The sequence below is a fragment of the Protopterus annectens genome, chromosome 6.part0 (genome assembly GCF_019279795.1).
Source record: "Protopterus annectens isolate FY-2018-M chromosome 6.part0, PAN1.0, whole genome shotgun sequence".
Classification (NCBI taxonomy): Eukaryota; Metazoa; Chordata; order Ceratodontiformes; family Protopteridae; genus Protopterus; species Protopterus annectens.
Window position 1 is genome coordinate 1,011,749,294 of NC_056737.1, and position 24,841 is coordinate 1,011,774,134.

A 24,841-nucleotide genomic window follows, 5' to 3' on the forward strand; every position below is an offset into this window, starting at 1 on the left:
CTGCATCTGTCTCACTTGGGCTTCAGGCTTCTGGCAAAGGCACTTGCCTCCCCCATAGTGCCTTTTCTAGGAAAAGTCATGAGGTTGATACTACCAACATAAACATTTCAACAAAATGCACATTAAAGGTCATGTTGCTAAATGCTAGGAGTTTAAACATGAAACTGTACTCATTGCAAATATTCTTAACCCTGGAAGATGCTGACATTTGTGCAGTCACAGAAACCTATTTCAAAGCTGTGGAGAGCACCTCAGCCTTACTGGGTTACTCATCATATGTATTCAGACCCCAAAATGGGGGCAACAAAGCCAAAGGCAGTGGAGTTTCAATATATATATATATATATATATATATATTAAATAAATACATACCTCCAGGCTGGTCAAACAGTTTGATGCACAGGAGACACTCCAGGTGTAATTAACCATTGACAAGACCCCTATTCAAATTATAGCTAGCTACAGGCCCCCAAATTTGACTCATGATGCCCACTATACCTATCTGGACCTATTCATATCTATCAAGATTCAACCCTTTACCCTGATCCTAAGTGTCTTTATTTACCCACCCATAAACTGGAAAAACTACTCATGCCAGAACACAAATGCACAGAGATTCCTTGATTTTATCAATGCAAATGTCTGGGAACAGCTAGAGGATACCCCCACAAGAGGTGATAATATCTTTAACTTGGTAATAACCAACATGAGTAACCACTGCTAACCTCTACAGTATCATCATCCCTGGTATTATCCAACCATAAGGTGGTCACTTTCGAAGTCACCATCTCCCCTGACCCCCCTCTAGCTAGGGTCAAACAAAAAAGCTTCACCAAAGCTGATTACAACACCTAAGGGATGGGAAAAACACAGCCCCCTCCTCCACTGTAGAAAATGACACCAATGTCTAAATCTGCACCAAAGTACTATTACCAGCATTTGTATAGATGCATGGAGTCAGGAATACTTGACAGGCTAAAATTGTCCTCCATAAGGAAGAGTAAACCTATCTGATGGACATCTGCAATAAATAAACTATATAACAAAAGTAAAAAATTGCTGTCCAGGGCAAAGAACGAGCAGGTGCCCAATTGGAAGCAATTTCTCCTTCGTCTGAACAACCAAATAAGAGCACTAGTGAAATCCTCTAAAGACAACTTCAAGTCCAAATTGGCCACATCCACTAGAGACAATCAAAATGTCTTCTTCACATCTCAAAGAAAGCACCCAGATCTGTTCAGAACTGGTGGTCAAGGACACCATATACACAAATGCTGTAGATATAGCCAATCTACTAGTTGACAGACTCAGTAAAAACTTCTCCCCTCTGTCCCCCCTATAAGTAAATCAGGACATCCTCAGTACCTACCCCCCCACCCCTTATCTCTAAGGAACAGGTCATCACTGCCCTCTGAAAGGCAAAAAATACAGTCTCCATGGGACCCAATAACATCCCAGGCTGCATCCTACATGAACTCAGGCATGAACTTGCAGCACCATTAGGCACTCTATTCAACCAAAGCTTGAGTAACGTCTTTGTCCCAGCCGAGTGGAGGACAGTGACTATTATCCCTTTACATAGGTAGATTCATAGGTAGGTTCTAGGCTATCAGCCCTAGGGCCTATGCAAGCCTAGCCAAAAAGGAACCCTGGCTTTTGCCACCCAAGAAAATTATTTTTCTGTGCCCCTGTCGAGCAGAGCCACAGAAGTGATCCTGGAGTGATTTTCCTATTTCCCATCCAATCATCAAGATTTTTCTTGAAGAATGCTAATGAGGAGCTTTGTTTGATATAGATAGGTAGTTTATTCCAGAGTATGGGAAGTCTCTGGGACAGGAATCTATCCCTCCGGCATGTTCTGTTTATTGTGGTGACAAGGTTTAGGTCCCTAGTGCATGTAGCTCGGAGGGATTGGGATTTCTTTAAGTGGAGCATGTCCAACAGCTCTGAGTTTGACATAGCTTTCTATGTTAGGCAGAGATCACCTCTGTGTAGGCGATATGTGACGGAGTAAAGTTGGAGTTTTTTGAGACGGTCTGCGTAGGGCATCTGATTGAGGCCAGTAATCCTCTTTTTGAGGAATTTCTGCGGCCTTTCCAGTTGCTGTAGATGTCTTGTGAGATACATACCAAAAGGGACATTGTACTCTATAATGGGTCTAATGAGTGATGAGTAGAGGGGAACAATGACCTCTTTTTTTCCAGGATGAGAAACCTTTTGTGATGAGGTGTGCCATGTAGAAGGATTTCCTGACTATTGTGGCAATGTGATTATCAAAGTAGAGAATACTGTCCACCTGTGACCCAAGGTCTCTTATCACACTTATGGTGTTAAGTAGACTACCACCTATGTGGTAGCTCATGGGTATAGAGTTTTTACCAACGTGGATGACAATGCACTTTTTGGCATTGAGCTTGAGGCCATGGCTTTGACATCAGGCATCTGTCTCAGTGAGGCCCTTTTGTAGGATGTCCACATCGTTAGGAGTTTCAGTTATGGCTCCATGTTTGCAGTCATCTGCGAACTTCATTAGCCAAAGACCTTCTGTATTAGCCTGTACTCCAGAAAAGTAGATACCAAACAGGAGAGGACCCAGGACTGAACCCTGTGGTTGTCCACTTGTCACTGGTCTGAAGTCGGATTTGGAGTCTGCTACTTTCACAGTGTGGGTTCTGTCAGTGGGCCAGTTGGCAACCCATCTTGTGATATACGAATTTATACCTAGTTTAGTGAGTTTATCTTTAATTCCAGAGTGGGGAATGGTGTCAAAAGCCTTGTTGAGATCTAGATAGGCTGTGTGAACCAACTTATCCTCATCTATGGCTTTGGTGACTGCTTCAAAGAAGTTAATCAGGTTTAGGAGACATGATCTGCCTTTTGCAAACCCAAACTGGGTGGGGTCCAGAGTTTGGAGATTAACAATGTCTTTGTTTATAAGTTCCATAATGATATGTCCCATGGCCTTGCAGACCAGGTTCATTAGGCTAATGGGGCAGTAGTTCCTGGGGTCCGTGGTGGCTCCCGCTTTGTGGAGTGGGATAACCATTACTGTGCGCCATTCAGTGGGCAAAAAGCATGAGGTGAGGCTATGATTGAACATGGTGCTTAGGTGGGGTGCCAGTTCATTCTATAGTTCATGTAGAACACAGCCTGGGATGTTGTCAGGTCCCACGGATGCTGTGTTCTTGGCTTTGGAGAGTGTGGTTTTTACCTGTGCAGCCATGATTACAGGAACTTTGCATTCATCCGGTATAGAGATTGGTCCTTTAAGGGGTGAGGGGGGTAAAGTTAGTACTGAACCTATCTGCCAGGATGTTGGCAATATCAGTTTGTTCTGTATATTTAGTGCTATTGTGCTGTAACTCAGAGCAGATCTGAGTGTTGCCATTAAGATTCTTAGGTTCATAGGTTCATACTAGGCTATCTGCCCTAGGGCATTTATAAGCCTAGCCAGAGTGTGTTTGGCTTTCACCACCCATTTTAAATTAATTTTGCTATGCCCTTTTTCGAGGTTAGCATACTGTGCCTCTGTCTAACAGTGACACAGAAGAGATACCCAGGGTAAACCTACGATCTCCCATCCACTCATCAACATTCCTCTTGAAGAGAGTCAATGAGGGACTCTGCCTAACCTGGACTGGGATTTTATTCCAGAGTGAAGGGAGCCTCTGGGTTATGAATCTGTCCCTCCAGCATGTCCTATTTATTTCAGTGCTGAGGTTCAAGTCTCTCGAGTGCGTAGCTCGATGGGATTTGGATTTTCTGAGGTGCAACATGTCCATTAATTCCGAGTTGGACATGGCTTTATACATCAGGCACAGATCGCCTCTGAGCAGGTGGTATGCCACTGAGTAGAGCTGGAGTTTCTTTAACCGGGCAGCATATGGCATCTGTTTGAGCCCTTTGATCCTCTTGGTGAGGTACTTTTGGGGTCTTTCCAGTTGCTGCAGGTGTCTGGTAAGGTACATCCCAAAAGGGGCATTGTACTCAATTATGGGCCTGATGAGGGATGAGTAAAGAGGCACGATGACCTCCCCTGATCTAGATGTGAATCCCTTCATGATTAGGTGGGCTATATAAAATGTTTTTCTAACCATGTTGGCCAAGTGGTTGTCAAATGAGAGATTGCTATCAACTTGAGTCCCCAGGTCCCTAATTACTTCTTCTGTACTTAATGGATTACCACCTATGTGGTAATTTGTGGGCACTTTGTTTTTGCCAAAGGGGATGACTATACACTTTTTGACATTTAGCTTGAGGCCATGGCTCTGGCACCAGTTGTCTGTTTCTATGAGGCCCTTTTGGAGGATGCTTGTGTCGGCTGGAGAGTCGATTATGGGGCCCAGTTTGCAGTCATCTGCGAACTTGGTCAGCCACAGTCCTTCCGTGTTGGCCTGTACCTCCGAGAAATATATACCGAACAAGAGAGGTCCCAGGACTGAGCCTTGTGGGATGCCACTTGTAACTGGTTTGGAGTCTGACATGTCTCCAGCAATTCTAACCATGTGGGTTCTGTCCTTGAGCCAGTTTGCAACCCATCTAGTGATATAGGGGTTTATATTTAAGCTGGTGAGCTTATCTATAATGCCCGAGTGGGGTATTGTATCGAAGGCTTTTGCGAGGTTCAGGTAGGCTGTGTGGACCACCTTCCCCTCGTCAATGGCCTTGGTGACTGTTTCAAAAAAATCGACCAGGTTTAATAGGCAGGATCTGCCCTTAACAAAGCCGAAATGGGTAGGATCCAGTGTCTGTAGGTCCCCAATATCTTTATTTATGAGGTCCATGATGATCCTTTCCATAGCTTTGCAGACCAAGCTAGTTAGGCTTATGGGGCGATAGTTTCCAGGATCCATTGAGGCACCACCTTTGTGGAGAGGGACCACTGTTGCTGTACGCCACTCTTTGGGTACATATCCTGTAGTAAGGCTGAGATTGAACAGCAGTTTTATGTTTGGGTTTAGCTCTTCTTGGAGTTCATGTAGGACACAGCCCGGGACACCGTCTGGTCCCATTGATGCTGTGTTTTTTGCTTTGTAGAGGGCAGCTCTTACCTGAGCATCTGAGGTGTCGGGGGGGGGGGGAGGCAGCACTCTGCTGGGATAGATATTTGCCCTTTTGGTGGGGGGGGAGTTTGCGCTGGACCTGTCAGCTAGGATGTTGGCAATGTCTGTGGGTTTGGTGTATTTTTTGTCATTTTGGACTAATTCTGAGCATATCTGGGAATTCCCACCCAGGTTCCTAACATAACTAAAGAAAACCTTGTGGTTATCCTTAGTGTCCTGTGCAATTTTTCTCTCGAAGCTGGCCTTAGACAATTTTATGAGTGCCCGTAGTTTTTTGCTAATACTGATCAGAGATGCCTTCCCTTTTTGGGATTTTGCTCTATCATGTAGTAGCTTCCTCCTTCTATTGTATAGTTTGTTTATAGCTGGGGTCTTGACATAGCTATCGAATGCTTTGTGGTTGTCTTTAGAATCAGTGGCGATTTTGTTTTCATAGCTAGTTTTGGAGGATTTTATGAGGGATCTCAACTTCTTACTGAGGCTGATAAGGGAGTTCTTCCAGTCATAGGATTTTACTCTTTTTTGCAACAGTTTTTCTTCTGTTGTAGAGTTTGGTTATTGCAGGGGACCACCAGATTGGCTTCCTTTTTTTGGAGGATAGCATCTTGGTTCTGTTAGGGATAGCACAATCCATGCACTCATGTAAGTGCTTATAAAGTGCATTTGTGTAGGATTCAGCAGTCGTACCTCTATTGTCCATCTGCATGAGTGTTGTGAAGTTTGCCACTTCTGTCTTAAGCGTGAAGTTGGCTTTGGAGAAATTTTTTACGGTGGTTTCCCGAGTGGGGGTGGGATGTGGAAGTCTTGGCTGATTAGCTTGTGGTCAAATCTGACCAATGAGGAATTGACCTCTGGTGTGGAACACCAGTCACCCATGCTAGTAATGACCAGGTCTAGGATATTGCTTCCCCTGGTGGGGGTGTGGATAAGTTGATCCAAGGTGTTGGAATTTATGAATTCCAGAAAATGTTGAGCAAAAGACTTGGTACATGAGTAGTTTTCCCATTTAATGGTGGGGTAGTTGAAATCGCCCATTATTAGGGTGTTGGGTTGCCCCCTAATATTTTCCAGTGTATCAAGAAATGAGGAGTGGGAATCATGGGGCATGGTGGGGTATCTGTAGCAAGCTACAATTTGGATTACAGTCTTGTCCAGAGTTAGTTGCATTTGGAAAATCACTGATGCATTATGCTGAGCAACTAGCCTGGAGCTTTGGATATCCTTAATGAATATGGACACACCTCCGACTTTAGTGTTTCGGTCCAGGTTAGGTGACCAAAAGGTGTGGTATGAGTTATAGCCTGGTTAATGCATGGGGTGCACGCTGGAGCCTTGAACCAGGTCTCTGTCACTGCGCAAATGTCGATGTTCTCCATTTTAAGGAGTGCCTCAAGTGAATACATTTTTGACTTTTAGACTTTTAGCATTGAGTAGCATTACCTTCAGATTTTACTTGCTTCTACCTGTTACAGTGGTGAATTTGTCATTTGAACCCTGCCTAAAAAAGGCACTATAGGGCTGGCAAGAGCCTTAGCCAGTATCTGGAATCCCAAGGGTGACAGGTGCAGGGCATCTCTGGCAAAGCATCATGGTCTGTCGATCATGTCATCCCAGGTAGATACTGGATCCCCTTAGAATGACACCAGAAGCTTAGCCAATTGTTGAAGTCAATCATTTTGTCCTTGTACTGTGGTATCATTCTGGCTGATGGCAGGATGCTACTCAGGACTAGGGTCATACCTGCCTGGGCTATAAGATCGGAGAGCTCCTCCATGTCTCTTTTCATGTAGTCCAGGAAGGTATGTCTCAGGTCATTCACACCAACAAGGACAATGGCAGAGTCATATTTGTACTTGTTGTGGAGAGACCTGAGTGTTTGCATTATGTGGTGGATCCTGGCACCCAACAAGCAGCTGACAGTAACTTTCTCTTTGTTTAGCCTGGTGAGTGGAACATCGGTGTGCCTGATTATAGAGTCAGCAATGGCTAGAGTGTTGGTTGATATGTTGTTGTGCCTTATGGGCTGTGGTTGAGTGGCACACTGAGTCTGTGGGCTATGTGTCATTTGGGTTGTGTTGGGGAGTGGAGGTTGCATGCATTTCTGCTTTGGAGGTCTCTTTTGCTTGAGCAGATTTTTATTGAGAGCCTCAGTGAATGCAGGTGCGTGATTTGTGTTGCTATGTGTGTGTTTTGGTAGTGTAGGATTTGAGGGACTATGTGATAAGTGTTGCGGTGCAAGTGTTTACCTTCCCCTCTTGACTGTCTAGTCCAGTCTTGGGTGAAGAGAGCTTTACTTCCAGTTTGGCTATATAAATGCATCTCTCACAGGTTGTAGTGTTGGGTGGTAAGAGGAGAGGGTTGTCTGTGTACATGAGGCTATTGCTGTATTGCCCCAAGATGCCCAGATTCATCAGGTGGACAGGAGAAAACATCAGGAGCTGACCTTTTAGATATGCCTGGATAGGTGCTTATTTATTAAGTACTAAAAACTGTTTTCCTCTAGACAAGTGAGGAAAGTTGAGTGCTGTAGTAATTTGTAGCTTATTTAGTGCTTACAACGAGTTCTGAACAAGTGCTGAGCTCAAAGAAACAGATTTGAATGCTAAAATTTAAAACTGGCTAGTTCTAAGGGAAAATTTGAAGAGCAGACTTTATGATACTGGGAATAGTTTAACCCTAAGTAAGCTGCAATGCATAAAGTGTATTTTTTTATTATAACAGTAGCAAATGAGCACACTGATTTAACCAAATTAACCAATAAAAAGAGCCCCATTCCAGCAGTCTTCGATCAGACAAGTTCTAACTGCACACTCCTGCCACTAGGGTGCAGGGGAACTTTCTCCAGAAAAAGATGGTCTGGATTACTGCTCAAGTCATACAAACAAAGCTAGATTCAGCAGGTATGAATTTAGTCTATGCTACAGCAAACAAAGGTGTACCAATTTCAGAAAGAAACAGTTCAAATAAGCAGGCACGATAAGCCTTTAACCAGAAACGCCAAGCTCAGAAGGGCAGAATCTACCCTCTCCTCCCACAGGAGTGCAGACCACACCTTCTTAATGTAAAATAACTGGCCCAAGTGCTTAAACTAGAATTTTTAGAATAACAGACACTAAGCCTTCAATCAGTAGCTCCCAACTTAGAAGTTTCACTCCACTCCCTGGGATTCTACTGTTCACTGATTGTCTCTGCTGAATCCTCCACTACCTGCTCTGGCCCACTCCGTTCGCCCTGCGGGCTCACTCTGCTCCCCTACCCCCAAATTCCACCCACCCCCAGTGCTGTTAGACTTAAACATCCTGTGCCATACCCACTTAATTACTCACCCTATCACCTTAGACTGCTACCTATCAATTCCTCCTTTAGCTAACCCTCTCCTTAATCATCTCCTCCCTATTCAAAGGAACCTTAGCTCATACATTAACTCTCTCTCCTTAATCATTTCCACCCTATTCAAAGGAACCTTAGCTCATACATTAACTCTCTCTCTCCTTAATCATCTCCACCCTATTCAAAGGAACCTTAGCTCATACATTAACTCTCTCTCTCTCCTTAATCATCTCCACCCTATTCAAAGGAACCTTAGCTCATACATTAACTTTACCTAACATTTTATATTACCTCGCAACTACTATCTCAAATGACCTTCCTACATAACTCTAACCTCAAAAACTATCTTCTTATTACTTCATTAATATTCCTAGCTTTACCCTACACCCTAACCTTCTACGAACACTTCTCTCTACTTAATAATGAACCTCCCCACCAACAAACTCTACAATTCACACATTGTAGCTCCCTCTCCCATAGCAATATAACCTCTACTTCAGTTTATCTACTCCCAAAGTTTCATTGATCTTGCCATGTTACTTACTCCTCCTGCAAGATAAACTTACCCAAATACTTTAAAAGCATAAAGACTTTACTTAAACATCCCATTAATCTTCTTTTACATGGAGATATTCATCCTAATCCTGGCCCAAATCCACAAATTTGTACTAACCCACTAAAACAAACTTCTAATGATGTTTCTACCTCCGTACAATTAGGTAACTCTCTCAGAATAGCTCAACTCAATATCCGTAGCATTAACAACAAACTTAGCCAATTGCATGCCCTTTTACAAGTGCATGCATTTGAAATCCTTTGCCTTACAGAAACTTGGTTGAAACCCTTTACTCATGACCTAGAAATAACCCCACCTGGATACAACATCCTTAGATGTGACCGCAAGTCCAAAAAGGGTGGTGGTGTAGCCATCTTGTATAAATCTGAACTTCAAGTTTCATCCTATAATGTGCTACTACCCTCTAATACCAATGCAGAAACCCTTACCATCAAACTCCGACTTAACAAATCTAAATCTATTTATATAATTTGTACCTACATTCCTCCCAGAAATAATATTAACACTCTTGAAAACATTCTTAGTAGCCTTTCCACCCTGCTATCTCAAGAAACAATTGTACTAGGTGATTTTAACATTGACTGTACTACCTGTAGCTCTCCCAGTCCTAACACCCACATTAATCTTTATGGTTTCACCCAAATAATAAACACCCCCCACAAGAATCCACAAACCTAGTAATAAAGAAGCCACCCTCGACTGGACTCTTGTAAATAGTCATCCTGAAACCTATATACCAGGAACACTTCCAGACGACATTAGCGACCATGTTCTAACATATATAACAAAGCAAAAGACCCATAGTCCTACCAATAACACGTTTATATCCTTTCATTCAAAAAAACACTTTCAAGCAGAAAGCTTTCAAAATGAACTAAAGGCCTGCAACTGGTCACCTCTGAAGCAACTCAAACTGGATGAACTAGTTTCCTACTTTAATACTAAATTCCTACCAATCCTATATCTCCATGCCCCCCTTCTCTCCTCCCGACCTAGGACCAAAACAGCTCCATGGCTCACACAACAAACCAAGGAAAACATGTTCCTACGAAACAAAATATGGGCCAAATGAAGAGCCACTAAGAGCTCTGCAGACCACCTATTCTTTAAACAGCTAAGAAATGCAAACCAAAAAGGACATTATCTTAGACAAAAAAAACCCTATTATTTCATCCTTCAACAATCTCACGCTAATAACCCTCAAAAGTCCTGGGCAGGCATTAACAAACTTCTCCAACCTGGTCATACCAAAACTCCTGCCCCATCTTCGGTTCCTCATAATAATCCTTTGCAAATAGCTGATGCCTTCAACAATTACTTCACTGAAACTATTCAAGCCCTTGCAAAGACAAAACCTCCCATCTCCCCCAGCCCCTTACAAAACATAAGCAGTCAAGTGTCCTCCTTCCATATACAACCTGTACCAACATCCTTTATCTGCAAACTCCTTCATAAACTCAAACCATGTGCCCCTTCTGCTGACCGCCTGCCAGCAGAATACCTTCAAATAGCTTCCAAAATCATAGCATATCCCATATCCATCCTTGTAAACCGAACAATCATAGAAGGTAACATCCCATCCATATGGAAAGTCTCCCACATTATCCCCTTACATAAAGGAGGCAAATCCACTGATATCTCCAATTTCTGACCAATTGCATTACTCTCCCCACTGGCCAAAATAATGGAAAAATGTATTCACCATCAACTACTTCAACACCTGCTCCACAGTAACTTACTAGCCAACTGCCAACACAGCTTTAGGCCTTTTCATAGTACAACTACTGCCCTGCTAACTTTTACTGACTGCATAAATAGGAATCGAAATAAAAACTCTCTATCTTTCACATTATTCATTGACTTATCAAAAGCCTTTGTTATGGTTAACCACAACTTACTGATCAGTGCACTAAAAGCACAATCTCTTGACCCACAAGCAATAATTTGGTTTACATCCTATCTAGAAAATAGACAACAAGCAGTGTGCTCTGGGACAATAATCTCTCCACACCCTACCCGTAAACATTGGAGTCCCTCAAGGCTCTATACTAGGCCCTCTTCTATTTTCCAATTTTATTAATGATCTCAATACTATTTTTCCTCAAGCCACCTGCATAGAATATGCCGATGACTCTGCTTTAGTCTGTACTTCTAAATCATCAATCTCTCTTCAGACACTTACTCAAACAGTATTTAACACTGTTGAAAACTGGTTTACCGCCCATTGCCTCCTCCTAAACCCCCAAAAAAACAAAATTGTTGCTTTTTGCTCCCACCCAAAAGTCTCCAGTGATCCACTTCACAATTGCCTCTAACAATGGAACTACTATTTCCCCAGATACTACCACACGTCTCCTGGGCATCACTATAGATAATAACCTCAGCTATGATGATCATATCAACAATACTATACAAACTGTCAATAAAAAACTAGGCTCGCTGTATAGAATCAAACCCTACCTCACACCTCTAGCCAAAACCACCATGGCCCAGACTCACCTCACTTCTACCCTATTCTATGCTTCTGCTATATACACCAATCTATCAAAACACAATCTAAGCAAGCTTGAAACTAGCTATAACAATATAGCAAGATTTGCCACTAGTACCCCTTTTAGAACCCACCACTGTCACAACCTTAAACAACTCGGATGGTCAGAACTACATAAACATTTGCTGTATAATCAACTGGTGATCATACAAAAAATTTTTTATCACGCAAATAATACCCCAATCCTCTCTAGCCTGATCTCCTCATATAAAAATCTTGCAAGACTTCGTTCAACAAACAAGTTACTAATTTCCAATATCAAATCTAATAATAAAGCTGGGGACTCACTTTTTACTAATGTTGTGGGGAAAAATCTGGAACAAGCTTCCTAGGACACTCGCATCTCTCTCATCTACATCTCTCCAAGAAACACCTCAAAGAACATCTGAAAACGCATTGGCTTTGTCCCTTTTCTAACCCTGACTGGACCTCACTTTTCCCCTTATTTTCTCTTCTTGCTATACTCCTTTCTTCTTGACCTTGTCCCCTCTGCAGCATTAATCTATAAAACCTAACTTTATTCTAGCCCTTGTGTACTTCTTTTACTACCTTTCTCACTTTTCTCCCTCTTTGACTTACAAATGACAACACTAGACCCTTAAGTGCACCTGTACTTCATTGTAACTTAAACCTATGCAAATACTCTATGTTACCATTCTTCTTCTTAGACACAATTTTTATTTTGTATTACAAACACTATTATTTCTCTTATGCAGCTGAACTTTAGTTCATTTTTAACTGTTGTATCTAGTCATTTTGCTATGTTTGGAGCCTATCTCCCTGTGAACTTAGTCATGTTTTAAGTATTGTATTTTATAAATTTTTACTATTTTTGGAGCTTAACTCCCTGGGCCTCTACTGAAAATGGACATGTAACCAGCTAGACTAGCCCAGTCAACAAATGTAAAATAAATAAAATAAATAAAATGTAAGCCACCTGTCCTGCCACAACAATGCAGACCACAGACCTCCTTAATGTAAAACAACTGGTCTGAAGCCCAAGTGCTTCAACCAAAGGCTTAGAATAACAGTTACAATTTAATCAGGCTACTAACAAGCAGTAATAAATGCAGCAGAAGAAATGCAATAAAGTAGGAAGAAACACAAATACAGTAAAAGCAGATAAAGTGCAACGTTTTGTTTTTTATATAACTATAGAAGATAAGCAAACTGATTTAAACAAATTACCCAATTAACCAGTAAAAAAAAGCTCAAAACGGAGCCCTGTTCCAGCAGTCTTCAATCAGACAAGTTCTAACTGCACACTCCTGCCACTAGGGTGCAGGGAAACTTTCTCCAAAAAAGATGGCCTGGATTAGTGCTCAAGTTGTACAAACAAAGCTAGATTCAGCATGTCTGAATCTAGTCTATGCTACAGCAAAGTGCACCAATTTCAGAAATAAACAGTTCAAATAAGCAGGCACAATAACCCTTTAACCAGAAATTCCCAGCTCAGAAGGGCAGAATCTAACCTCTCCTCCCACAAGAGTGCAGACCACAAACATTCTTAAAGTAAAATAACTGGCCTGAAGCATCCACTGATCCAGGAAATTATTGAACCATCAGCCTAACTAGCCTGATCTGCAAGGCCATGGAACAGATTATCATGGACCTCATAAACAGAGACATTGGCAACCTCCAAACACTCGACCCCACACAGTTTGGCTTTATCAAAGAGAGGTCGTGTCTGTTAAATCTGGTTGACTTCTTTGAGACAGTCACCAAAGCCATGGATGAGGGGAAGATGGTGCACAATGCCTACCTTGACCTGGTCAAGGCCTTCAACTCTATTCCCCACTCAGACATAGTAGATAAACTCTCTCAACCAGGCATCAATCCATATGTTACCAGATAAGTATCAAACTGGATCACTGATAGAATCCACCTAGTCAAAATAGGGGAAGCCACCTCAAGCAGTAGACCTGTAATGAGCGGCATACCTCAGGGATTGGTCTTGGGCCTCTGTTATATGGGATATACTTCTCTGAGGTGCAGGCCAAAACCAGTGGACTATGTCTGACCAAGTTTGCAGATGACTGCAAGCTGGGTGCAGTCATCAATTCCCCAAGTGATGTGGTCATTCTCCAAGAGGGTCTCACCTAAACAAATGACCAGTGCCAGAAACATGGCCTCAATTTGAATGCCAAAAAATGCATCATCATCCCCTTTGGAGAGAGTGATGTCCCCACATATTATCACATTAATAACAACGTACTAAGTACAGAGTCAGTAGTGAGGGATTTGGGCACACAGGTTGATAGCAACCTGACTTTTGATCACCATGTTGCTTCCGATGTACAGAAAGCTTCCTACATGGCCCACCTCATAAGTAAGGGTATCTCATCCAAGGACAAAGAGGTCATAACATCCCTGTATTCTTCCCTTATAAGGCCAATTATGGAGTACAATGCCCCCTTTGGCATGTACCTCACAAAGCACATGTAGCAGCTGGAGAGACCACAGAGGTTCCTCTCCAGGAGAATCCAGGGCCTCAAACATCTACGCTACACAGATAGGCTAAAAGCCCTGTCCCTCTACTCAGTTTCATACAGACTGCTCAGAAGTGACCTCTGACTGGCATACAAAGCAAACTTAGACCCCGCCTTGATGGGGCTGCTGCATATCTGCAAGTCAAGTGCCACTCGAGCAACCCATAAGTGTGGCCTCAACTTGGTCTGTGACATCAATAGGACTTGTTGGCGGGACAGATTTGTGTCCCAGAGACTCTCCCATCTGTGGAATAGACTCCCTCTCCACGTCAAGCAGAGCACCTCATTATCCTTTTCAAGCACAACCTGGATTACTGGATGGGAAACTGAAAATACACCCCTAGGATTCCACCTGTGTCCCTGCTGGAAAGGGGCTTTGGGTGCTGACATGGGCTAAACTCTTGGCTAGGCATATAAGGACCTCAGGGCCAGTAGCCTAGTAATCTGCTATGATCCTATGATAATAATCACTTGTCAAAGCTTCTGAATGTTAAAACGAGCCAACTATATGTTCCCCTTGTTCATACAGCCACTAAGTATGGATCCAGTCCACCACAGTCAAAACATAAATGTCATAATAAAACTTATTGAATCGTACCAACCATGACAATTTTCCCCCATTCATTACAATAAAGAATATAAGATATATTCCACTGGGTCACAACTTTCTGGAGGAAAATGTCTTGCTATGGTGTCATTACCACCTATCATATACACTCTATAAAATGAACCACTCATAATGTATTACACTCGTCCATTGAAATACACTATATTTATCTAATCTGAAACATTCAGGGAGTAATTGTGTTGAGACATAGTACCAACCTATCAGAACCTCCCAGTTTTAAAACGAGCCAATCACAATGTATTTCCCTCGTTCATCAAACTACAAACTATTAACTCAGTCCACCTGAATGAGAAAATAGATGCCATACTAAGGCAAATATTGTTCAACAATAAATGTGTATATAAAATCTGAAAAGTAAAAAAGAAGAATGCATTCAGGAAATATCATAGAAGATGAAATATTGTTCAACAATGAATGTTTATATAAAATGCGAGGGAAACATTCAAGACATGAATGTTATACAAATATATGATTGCACCTATGAAAACTACTTGACTCAAGTGAATCCATCTTACTCAACTGCACAACCCGACGTTAGAAGGAAAATGAATGATATTATGAGTGGTTTCAGAGGAATGGCTCTTATTTTAAATGGATGGAGGAAATGTGTTGGATTGGTTAGTGTAAGGAAATGTATCATAATTTTTATTTCCTGATTGTGGCAGATTGAATCAATATTTTGTGGTTCTATGAATGCGGGAAAGACATTGTGGTTGGCTTATTTTCAACATTTAGAGGCTTTTGATAGGTGGTTATTGTGTCTTAATATGACATATACTTCCTGAATGTCCTAGATTGAACATAATCCAATATAGTTTAATGGATGGGGGTAACACAATCTGGTTGGCTTACTATGATATGTGGAACACTTTTGATTGGCACAATTGTATCCCAGCATGATGTTTACTTTTTGAATGAAATAGATCAGTGAAAACTTTTTATTCTAATTGAGGGGTGGAAAAATATTGTAATTGGTATATTTTTAAGTGTAGAGTTTTTTATAGGTTATTAATATATTTTTTTAAAGAATTCATACAATGTCTGTAAATGTTTTTGATCTGAAGAAGCAGTCATTCTGACTGCGAAAGCACTAACCTCTAATAAATGTTTTCCTTTGAAGATTCGGTCATGTCTCAGTTCATCCTGCATTCTGTTTTACTTTCTAATTGGATATATTTTAAAGGATTTACTGTCTATCTTGGACACTCTTTTGTTTTTTGGACATTATGTAAATATTAAAATTATTATTAAAACTATTTAGACAATTGTTCAGGGACACAAGACAGTTTGGCCAACACTGGTAATAGTCGTTGCAGCTCTGTATACAAAAGGAAGGAGCCTTGACTATGACCCAGCTAACTGAGATTTGATTAGTGCCCCCAGCACTGAAACAGTCAAGCATAAATAAAGGAATGAAGAGATAAATCTTAACCGCCAGTCTTCCGGGGTGGGTCATAGTGTACATTGCAAAGGTGCACTGTCTACATTAGAACCTTCACTAGACACCAAGTCCTGCAGGGTTGCTGTCTGCATATGGAGTAGTCTTTTAAGTTGCATGCAGAGTCATGAATAATATACCATGAGATCATTGTGCAGCTGGGATTGCAAGCTGTAGATGTGAGTAAAAATGCTACTTTCTGCAGGATGAAGACGTCCAATCCTGGTCATTTGGCAGTCACCTCAGAGAAGCAAACTTGACCATAAGACTATTACCCTGTGCAATGAATGGATCAACAGAGCAAGTATAGGGGACAAAGTTTGATCATTAGCACAATGAGGCTAACGGAAGGTGGAAATGGCCTTACCTTTATCAATATGAGGGTAGGAAAATCTATACCAGGGCTTGGGAAGAAATGCTATTAGTATAACATTGGCATCAACACTTTGTCTTTACTCCCTTTACAATTCTCTCTTTGACCTCATCACCTATAATGGCCACAGGTAATCCCATTAGAAAAATAAAGTGAGTATGCAAATAAACTGTACATAATAAAATATTTTGTAAATAATTTGATCCATCACCAAACATTTTTATATGAAATTACTGTAGGTCTACAAGATTAAATGGTACTCACTTTAAATATACATTAGTACACTCATTCTTATAATATAACTAACATTTGTTAAAACTGGTTTCCTTTATATTCTGGTGTCCTCAGTCTATATTTTTCTGTTTAAATACAAGAATAGTATACAAGTTACCATGAATGAGTGCCGTAGATATATGTACATGTTTTATGATTCTTTTTTGTGAGTTATTTTATGTTTCTACTTTCCAAGATTCCATTTCATGTATTATTGTAACTTTTTAGATTTTCTCCCTAGGCCTCCACTGAAAAGGGGTTCAATGCCCAGTCAGACAGTCTCAGTGAACAAATAAATAAATGTGAGTCCTATAACTTTTGTAAATATATAACTCAAAATCCATTTCATTTTAGTACGGAGAAGAGCATTTCTTACCATCCTCCAGGGTATTTTACATGTGCATACCCCTGTATACCATAATGGTGGATGTTCGTGTCATGACGATCTCTGTGTAAGAAATGCGGTAAGAAGGTTTTGCAACAGAATTTAGGAACATGGTTTTCTCATTGTCAACAAAGTAGTGACTTTAGAGTAGGTAATACAAATAATGTTAATTGCTTTTTAATACATGTCTAACAATTAGTTTGAATGAGGGTGTTAATTTATGAGGCTTCTGCTGTGAACTGATGGAACTGAATGTACAGAGGAGCTGAATCCCTAAACTGGATTTGCCAAAAAAAGTCTGAAAAAATACTTTTTAAGTGTTCCTGTACCCACCTCGAATTTGGGGTGGCAAGATGCCCTCACACATTCATGACTCCATGGTCATACCAACTCGAAGAAGAGGGCAAGTCCCCCCAAAAGGGGCACCATGGGTAGCAGAACTTTGCTGGAAGTGACTACCTGTGAAGGAACTCTCTTGTTAATGGGTTGAATCTCAGGCAACTGAAGCTCGAGAGTTTGAGCTTCATCCATTCATAGGTCACCCATTTGTAGGTGTGTCTCAAGTTACCTGTTTATGGTTGTCTCAAGTTACCTGTTTATAGATGTGTCTCAATAAAGAGGCCACAAAATCACATTTAACAGTCTTTTATTGTACCCGTTCACATTTAAACTTCAAATATTAATGTAATAAGATAACACCGTTAGTTCTTCTCATGTTTTATTGGCTGTTTCAGTATTTACATTCTTCACATTTTGTATAAATGTATATTAATTACTAAGGTTCACAGTCTGAAGTATTCTTTATATTACCGAATAGTGAGAAGAAAGAACTTGCTGCTCTACAAGAACCATGTTATTTTACACGGCTGTTTTTCATTCATTAAATGTTGGATCATCTTCATAAAGAGTTTGAAATGTATAAAGGCATGACACTTTCAAAAACTACTTCCAAAGTCCAGTGAAGCATGTGCCAATTTTATTCACATGCGCACATACACACACACACCCCACACACATGATCGCCTTCTAGCATATTTTGGAGGTTGTTAAGGTGCAGTGTGTGCCTGGGGGTCTTTCAAGTCTGACTTGGATCAGCGTTAACCCCATAAGTGTTTTGTTATTATGGATGTTTCACACAATCGTGGTATGGTGAATTTGCGTAAGTTGTTTAATGTGTTCAAAGACCAAAGTCCAGATCTATTACACTGCTTGAATAGCTAAGCATTTAACCATAAATTACAAAAAATGAGCAAACATATAGAATAATATCGCCAAAGAATAATAATCAAAAAGAATTCCTTTACTAGTGGGCATATTCCCTGCTGAACAGAATAAATATTAAAGCAGTAACCGTATATGGACAAATTTATAAAGCTAATACATAGCAAAAATCATACTGAAGCAACAGCTGATGAAATAACCCAAATGACTAGGTAACAGTAATCTTAAATGAAACAGTTTATTAAAATATCAGCATTTTACTTGCAAGCCTATAGAGTTCAGAGAAATTAAGCATACAATTAATAAATTCATTGTCTAAATAAATAGGCTGATAGTCTCAGAAGCGATACAACGGATGCTGTTATGGTAGCTGAGAAACATCTTTAAAGCAGCTGTTCATGGCATAACACAAACCATAATAAGACCTCAGCAGCCTTCTAATCAGGGGTCATTAGGTAAGAAGTTCTGGATTTGCTGGACTTAAGGTTTTTTGAGGTGTGCATAAGTGTGCCTTTTGTATTTCTAATAATAAAGGCCTTTGCGTATATAGTGGCATTTCTGCGTATATTGTGGCATTTCTGCGTATATAGTGGCATTTGCGTGCACATTCCCAGAGTGGGGTACCTGATCAGTGTTTAGGCTCAATATTGGGAATATATTTTTCACATATTTTAAATCTATATAAGAGTGAGCCCATTAACTGTAAGCATGGAGTCTTCTTATGCCTTTGAAAATTAGGTTACAACACTCTATCATACCTAATGTAATTGTGTCCATACAGTACGGGCTAAGCTGTTGTATATTGCAGTGTATGTACTTTTAGCTGTCAGAGAGTGCATGTCAGGCCATGTCAGGCAAAACATTGCTTTCTAGAAGACTACCACAGTAAAGACTTCATGAAGGCTGAATATGCAGACTCATCTGACTCTTTCTTGAGTATCTTGGCAGATATTGTAAATGCTACAAGGAATTTTATTTAGAAATACATAACCATGGCAAAGGTATTTTGAATGCCTGATGGGGTAACACAACTATGTATAAAATGGCCCTTCAAGGCAGTTAGCCTACTGTTCACCTAAGAACCTATGAACATATGGCACAATCTTGTTTGTAGCAGAACTGCTAATTGTATTATGTCAAAGTAGGTCAAAAATCACTGCCGTGCTATATGGTAGTAATGCTCTGGGTTAAAGTGGTACATTTATCTCACTGACAAAGTCCACATGTATACATGGCAGTCCAGGGGCACGATTAATATTAATTAACCATGTGCTTGCCTCAGAATTTTATCTAGAATATTCCTACTTCATTATTAAGGGAACAGAGCAAAAAAAATCATCAAGGACATTATATACCCATTCATTCCTATAACAGGAGTCTGCACCACAGCTGGTATGTACTGTGAAGTTGTGTGTGTGTTTGTGTAAGTGCATGATTGTATCTGTCCACACAGCTGCATGTGTGCATCTGTGTGAGAGTATGCTTAAGTGTCAGTGTGTGTGTATGTGCATATGTGCATGTTTGTGAGTTTGTGTGTGCATGTGCATGTACCTATGTGCATATGTGTGTGTGTAAGTGCATGAATGTATCTGTCCACACAGCTGCATGTGTGCATCTGTGTGAGTATGCATGTGTCAGTGTGTATGTGCGTGTGTGCATATGTGCATGTTTGCGAGTTTGTGTGTGTGCATGTTATGTACCTATGGGTGTGCACATAACTATTGGGGTGTAGGTGTGTGTGCGTGCATGTGCATATATGCATGGTTGTGTGTGTGCGCGCGTGTCTGTGTGTATGTATGTGTGCATGCATGTGTGTATGTTTGTGTGTGTGTGTGTGTGTATGCGTACATAAGTATTGGTGTGCGTGTGTACATAAGTATTGGTGTGTGTGTGTGTGTGTGTGTGTGTGTGTGTGTGTGTGTGTGTGTGTGTGTGTGTGTGTGTGTGTGTGTACATAAGTACTGGTGTGTGTGCGTGTCTGTGTGTATGCGTACGTGTGTGTGTGTGTATATGTGTGCACAAAAGTATCGGTGTGTGTGTGTCTTTGTGTATGTATGTATGTGTGTGTTTGTGTGTGTGTGTCTGTGCGCACACATAAGTATTGGTATGTGTGCATGTCTGTGTATATGTGTGTGTGCATGTGTGTGCATGTGTGTGCACGCATGCACATAAGTACTGGTGTATATGCATGTCTGTGTGTGTGTGTGTGTGTGTGTGTGTGTGTGTGTGTGTGTGTGTGTGTGTGTGTGTGTGTGTGTGTGTATGTGTGCGTGTGTGTTTGTAAATGCCAGTACAAATGCATTGGATTGGTGGGGGGGTGGCACTAATAAGTGTGCAGTTCTGCAGTATGCTATTCAAAGCCTGATAATAACCTGCTTAGGAACTGCTTTTCTTGCTGATTTATCATGTCTCTGAATTGTGATGTATCACTCTTGTTGCACTGGGCACTGGGGTATTAACCAAATAGTGCTAAGATTGATATTTCTTAAGAATCCCAGCCATGGTGTCAGCTGTGACTAAAGTAACTTAGTATCTAAGTAATGTATCATTTTTAAGTAAAATGTATCATTTTCCACCGTGATGCCTCTAGAGAGGTGCTTCACTGCAGACATCAAGAACTTTCTGTAATTCAGTTGAAAACTTGAAACTATGCATCCAGAAATCTGTGTTTTTTCCACACTGAAAGAACAAAATATCGAAGAAGCTTGAAAAGTGCAATGTGTCATATTTCTGCAAGTATCTAAAGAAGGAACCTTAAAAGATGTAACGCTTTACCCTTGAAGGCAGGGAAAAATCAAAATAGCACCAATAAGGGAGAAACTCTGGAATAAAGTCTATAAAAAAACTGTGATTGATCCAATATTTATTTTTTTTACACAGAACCGAGGCTAAATGTAAACTATTAATGGTTAAGTGTTATTGACACAAGCTAAAGATCAAATCCAAGGAACGGATATGATAGGTTGTGAGATTTATTGATAAAAGACAGAAAAGTGTGTGGAATAAGAAGTCATCAGACAAGTGTCAGGATTTAAAAGAAGCACAACTGCCATTCCTGAATTAATGAGTATATACAGAGTGAGTGAAGCAAGAGAGACTACAGGAATACAATAACAATTGAAGAAATGAACACTGATGGGATAAACGGTGAGGTAACCAAAATAGTAATAAACAATAAAATGGAAAAGTAAAAATGAAGCATAAAGTAAAATGCACAATAATGACAGTGTACTTATAAGAACTTTAAAGTACATGTGTGTTAAGGTATAGATACAATTGCAGTGTGTCAGAAATCATTTTAAAGCATTGATTCCAAACTACTCTGAATGTAAAGTGATGTGCAAATTACTGAGTCAGAAGCTACTGACCTTTGAATATAAAAATAGTACCATGGGATCAAAAAGGTAATTTGTGCAGGCCAACATTTCTGATGCACCTGTTTTCCTTAATATAACTGTATCTCTCTTTTTTAAACCCTTGGTGACTGCATTCAGCCTTTCATTCATTACAGTTGTAGATTCAACTTGCATTAATCCTACCTACATCTTTTCTTTGCCCAAGAATACCAATGCAAGTACACCTCAGGACTTGTGAGCAAAGTTAAATTTATGCACTGTCTCAAAAATCAGTGAGAAATTGTTGAATCAAATCAAAGAGCTTAACATCCATGACAACCTCAATGATGACCAGCTCAGACTCGAGAGAAAGCTTCAGTGTTAGCGGACATGAACAATGACTCACCAGAGGAATGTCTGAGTACATGACAATTTATTTACTTATTACATTTGTTAACCAGGGAAAGTCCAACTGGGCTAGGACCCCATTTTCAGCGGATGCCTGGGGAGAAAAGCTCCCAAAAACAGTACAATATACACAATATACAGTAGAATATATTCTTTGAGTAACACAGCATTTGTTCACTATACAGAAATTCAAGGACATTAAATACATTTCTTACTTATAATAACATAAGTCAATCTAGGCAAAAAATAAGGATCTACACAATATAGAATTGTTTGACTAGAAAGTTGAGAAATCATCCTGAGAGTGTTGGCATGGTAGCAAGGAGAGGTTAATACGAAAGAAATGTATGTAAAAGGAAAACAGGGAGAAACTGTGGCAGTAGTGTTGTGGCATGCACAACACTACTGCATGGCATTTGAATCCATAGATCACTTCCTTCATGTGATATAAACAAGCCGACTGTCTTTTATGTGCATGGAAATCTGAAGGATATAAGATCTGTAATCTTGCTTTCTAAACTTTTCGTATTGGGTGATCCCATGTGATCCAAACTTCATCATTGTCAAAAATGCTTGTGGTTCATGTTTCCAGTGCTTCTCAGCTACTTATATATTGAATTTTTTGTGCAATCCCCAGTGCACCAGTTTTGCCACATTACTATGTCTTTTAGTATGCATATCCTTAGCCATGAGGGTATCGCAACTTGCAATGAGATGTGCAACTGTTTACCATTCTGTTTTATGGAAAGTACATTTGTCTATTTCTCCATTTTTTTTCTGCAGTGTGTGCAAACCAGCATGTACATGGTCTACTATCTAGCCCTTAACTTGTGGGTGGCTAAATATAGTTCGGACAAGATGATTAATATTCTTCTGTGAGACTGGGATTGGCTAATAAACAGCTTCAACAGTCCTGATGTTTTAAATGGGGGTGGGTGAGCTTATGTTAGCATTAAACCAGATGGAAGCTTTGATGTATGTGGTAGAAGAGTTGGTAATAATGTTGCTGTCCAGACTGTTGTTTAGCAAGAAGATGCAAGCCTCTCCTGTTGCAGTCCCAGGGCAGTTATGGCTGTTATGAGTTAGAGAAATGTGACTCTAGTCTAGTCATGCAGGGTTTTAGCTACATTTCGGAATTGACATTATTATTAGATGTCTAGGAGGGAGTACTAAGATGGTTGTTTAGGATTTACATGTGATGGGATGTCGGAGGAGTGGACCCTGGAATAGTCGGTACATCCCCAGCTAGCTGTAGGAGAGCTAATTAGATCATGGTTCCATTTAAGAGAAAGAACAATGGAATAAGCTGGAGGTCAGAAAAAAGGTGGAAAGTACATCTTTTCATTTTACGTTGTTAATTGATAGGTATGGAATTGTGAACAAACATGGGAAAAGGAATGGAGAATGGGGGGGGGGCATGTGGAACTTTATTTTGGGTTTTGGTTGGTTCTTGCTTGGGTATGTACACTGTCACAGAGGAGCAGAGTAGAATTTAGGGTGTAAAAGAAGCAGGATTATGACAGAGAGTTTGCAGTGTTGTGCTATACATGGTAAAGGAGTGGAATGGAACATGCTGGGTATGGAAGGGATATGGAAAGGTATTGCTGTTGCAGAGTGAGAAACTGATGGAAAAATGAGATGGAGTGTATTCAAGAGAAGAATGGTAGGGTTTTTTTTGCAGAATATTATTTTTAGAGATTATAAGTGAGTAGGTAATTGAATGAAACACTAAAATATGATAGAGGTGTAGATTTGGGGGTAAGTGGGATGAATTTGGGAATTGACAGAGATGGGGTGAATATTATAATTTAAAAAAGAGATTTTTTTATATCAGCTCTAAATGATGGTCACTGTTGATGTGACACCTGATCTCTTTTCAAAGATGGGAAAAGGGAATTGTGGATCAACGGACAGATAGATGGATGTATTTTTATAGTGTATATTCATTTTACAGACACTTGGAAGGAGGTGCCAGTTGCATAAATTTACTGTAAATCAATCTGTTATGTGAGTTACAAAGTATACTGCATATGAAGAAATGAAACATCTAGTGTGTAAATTGCCTGTCATAATCCTGTGTGAGGGGATTGTAATATATATATAGTGATGGCCAGTGGAGGCAGCCAAGAACTGGAGGAAGGCAGGAGAGAAGTGGAGCAGTAATTGGCTGCAGTGGCTGCCAATCAGTGTGTACATGTAAGCGACCAGCAACATTAATGAGAAAGGCAGAGAAAAAGTAACTATTTGTACCCATAAAAAGTGACTTCAATAAAATGTTGCAGATTGCTACAGCAGGGGAGAATGAGGAATCAGTGCTAACCAACCCTGCACTAGCATGCTACACAGTAACCAGGGGAGGATGTGTGGGTGTTGTGTAACCACTACTGGGATGGTGAAAGCAGTGAGTAACTCTAATGATAATGCCTCAGATTCTGCAGTACTGAACCTCAAAACAATGCTTCACATTCTGCAGCAATGAACCCAAAAATAATGCCTCTGATTCTGCAGTACTGAACCCACAACAATGCCTCAGATTCTTCAGGACTAACCCCCAAAATAATGCCTCAGATTCTGCAGTACCAAACCCCACAATAATGCCTCAGATTCTGCAGTACTCAACCCCAAAATAATGCTTCAAATTCTGCAGTACTGAACCCAAAAATAATGCCTCAGATTATACAGTACTGAATATCACAATAATTCCTCAGATTCTGCAGTGCTGGACCCCAAAATAATGCCTCAGATTGTGCAACATAGAACCCAAAAATAA